The sequence below is a fragment of the Tribolium madens genome, unplaced genomic scaffold (genome assembly GCF_015345945.1).
Source record: "Tribolium madens isolate multiple individuals breed KSU strain unplaced genomic scaffold, Tmad_KSU_1.1 Scaffold_91;HRSCAF=231;Tcas5.2_LG7, whole genome shotgun sequence".
In the NCBI taxonomy this organism is placed as follows: Eukaryota; Metazoa; Arthropoda; class Insecta; order Coleoptera; family Tenebrionidae; genus Tribolium; species Tribolium madens.
The window spans coordinates 18,767,956-18,771,275 of NW_025401063.1; positions in this window are offsets into that span (position 1 = coordinate 18,767,956).

A 3,320-nucleotide genomic window follows, 5' to 3' on the forward strand; every position below is an offset into this window, starting at 1 on the left:
TTAGAATGATGAAGGTATACATACAGTGAGCGGCAAAATTATAGAATAATCTTATTTATTAAAACTGAAAACTGTTTTGGAAAAATGCTCCGAACAGGTCAATTTTCTTTTTAAAAAATATAAAAATTATAACTTGATTTAAAATTCTATCTTTGTTTTTTATTTTTACCTATTCTTTCACTTTTTGGATATTTTTTTTTTGAAAACTTTATGTAATACATAATATTTTGGTGCTGCCATTTCGACAATTAAAAAATCTATCGAATTCACTAAAAAAATTAGGGATTTTCATAAAAAAAATGTCGCTGCCGTCATTATCCAAAAACCAAAAATTATAGAAATTGGTAGTTGGTAAAGTTCATTATTCAAACAGATATAAACTTAATTTAATTAGATACCTAAGATGTGACCCAAAGAAAATTACAATTGATGATTTCTTTTTAAGTTAGTAAAAACTAAGTAAGTATCGAGAGATCAAGATAATTTGTCTTTGTATCCGAAAACGTATGTCCTGTGCGTATGTCTGTGAAACGTCAAATAAAATGACAAGTGGAAAGGTAAAAACCCATGATAAAAAGATAACTAAATTTATGATTTACCTTCAAAAAAGAAGGGTCTTATTATTTATTATACGTCGGCGACTAATTCCAGCCCATTTTGCCGTTTTCGACTTGTCATTTTATTTGACGTTTCTTGAGCAGTTAGTTCAAAAACAGACATACCTACGTTTTCGGATACAAAAATGACTCGATTACAAATTATATGTTTGTCTTTGTATTAATAAGTGTGATTTAAAAAGAATTCTAATGTTTTTATTTAAAAAAACTTTAGTCATTAGGTTTTTATATTAAAATTTAAAAATAAAAAATTTAAGCTTTTGGTGGCAAGTTTGGGTCTTGATCCCCTGATCCGCCCTTGTAACCCTATACAGAACGCGCCAAAACTCGCGTCCCAAAAAAAATGCGATGTAAGGTACGATACCAAAAACATGGAAAAAATGTTAAAAAAAATATATTTAAAAAAATTTCGATGTTATGAGAGTTTATATTTTGCACTTTGACTTTATTTATTTCTGTTGGAAACATAAAATTTTCCAAGGTTTTTTGCTTCAAACTATTAGAAGAGGAAACATAGAAGCTGTATCCTAAATTGTAACTCTGTTTAATGTTATTTGTGGCTTTTATTGGCACAATTTTTGTACCTTCACTAAATAATTATAAAAAAACATATACAGGATCATCAGTAATATTAAATAGACATAAAAAAATGTCAAATGTCAAAAACTAAAAATCAAATTATTTTTGTTCCTGGTATCGTACCTTGCTTGAAATTTTTCTCTGGGGCGCGAGTTCTGACACACTCTGTATATCCTGAAGATGTCTTACCTAAATGAAAAATAAGGTCGTACCTACCAAAAACAATTTTCTTCTCAACATTCGTTCTTTATTTAAAATAAAAATTTTTGGATTTTGTTTTCATGTTTTTTGTTCTTACTTCTGTTGTTGCTATTACAGTTGCGGAATTAAAAATTCGGGCAGTACCTATTTTTCTGTCACTTGAAAAAGTTCACTGACATTTGACAATTAAAACTTATTTTTATTTGTTGTTAAATTTGTTAATTAAACAATTTGTCTGTCTTAAGAAATTTATTAATTGAACTAAGTGTTATTACATCATCGCTTTGATCTGCTGACTATTATGCCAAAAATCACTATTTTTGAAAGTAAATAAGTCAAAATGACATAAATATGACAAGAGTAAAAAATGAGGTTATTAATATAAAGGTTGTTTTAGAGTTTACATTATGAAAATTAAAATGAAATGAAATTTTAATTCTGCAACAGTACGTTTTCCGATCCAAAAATGACTCGATTACAAATTATTTTGTTCTCTCGGTATGATTTGTGGTAATAAGTGTGATTTAAAAATAATTCTAATGTTTTTATTTAAAAAACTTTAGGTCATAAGGTTTTTATATTAAAATTTAAATATAAAAATTGAAGCTTTTGGTGTCAAGTTTGGGAGGGGGCCTGGCTTCTGGGCCCCTCTCTTGGATCCGCCCTTGTCTGTATAGCAAGGGTTGAAATGGCCTATTTTTGTAATTTCTATTCCCTTGTGATCCGCTTGAAGATAAAATAGTATAATTTTTTATCTTTTATTTTACATTTCACATGAAACAAACAAATCTGCATTATTCTAATTCAGTGAAAAGAAAAGTTAAGTTAGGAATCAAAAGCTATAATTTTTTGAATGCACCCCTGCAAATTAAAATTTCGACAAAAAAATGTCTCAAAAACTACAACAGTGAAGTCCCAAGACCTTGGGTACGTTTTACTCAGTTTGAAAAGGCAAATTCAAAAGTGCAATAAAAATGAGTGACTATACAGGGTAATTCACATAACTTTACAACCCTGACAAACTTTAAATGCAACCCATTATACATTATTCATTTCTAACTTGATACTCTTAATTATGTTTAATTAGCATAAAATCCGGACACCCTTGTAAAATTTCAAAAATTTTTGTTGATTAAAAATGTATTCTAATGACGAAAGGGTAGACATGATATTGATTTATGGTGTCAGAAGAATGCAGTAGCAGCCGAAAATTTGTACCGGTATCCGAATTGTAGGCATCCTACAGATAAAATTTTTAGACAATTAGAAGTTGAACTGCACCTAAATTGGCCAAAACAAAAACCCCATAGACGACGGCTGCAACGAACCCTGATAACGAGAAATTAGAGTTATCGAACCCACATGTAAACCAAAGACAAATTTCGAGAGAAATTGGGATTAGCCAGTCGTCGGTTAATCGGATTCTAAAATAAAATCGGTTTCATCCTTGCCATGTCCAACCGTTAAAGGAAGCTGATCATGAGAAGCGAGTTCTCTTTTGTCATTTTATGCAGGATAAAATGAACCAAGAACCTAATTTTTTAAGGTTTGTAATGTTTAGTGATGAGTAAGGCTCGGATTATATGCACAAAAAATTCGTAAAATATGCGCATATATATGCACGTATTTTTACAAAAATATGCACAAAATATTAAAAAATATGCTCCAATATATGCCAAATATGCATCGATATGCAAAATTTTTAACAATAAAAAATCAAAGTTGAGATAAATTTTTATCCTCGAATACACTAAACTTTGTATTTTCGTCATCTTAAACGATAAATGAAAGAATAAATAAATGAGACAAGCCATTTTCATAACCTAGTAATAAACCCTTTCTAAAAAATCTGTACTTTTCAGATCACAACACATTTTTTCTTAAAGTATTTATTTTTTGAAAAAACTAATTGATGAATTATAT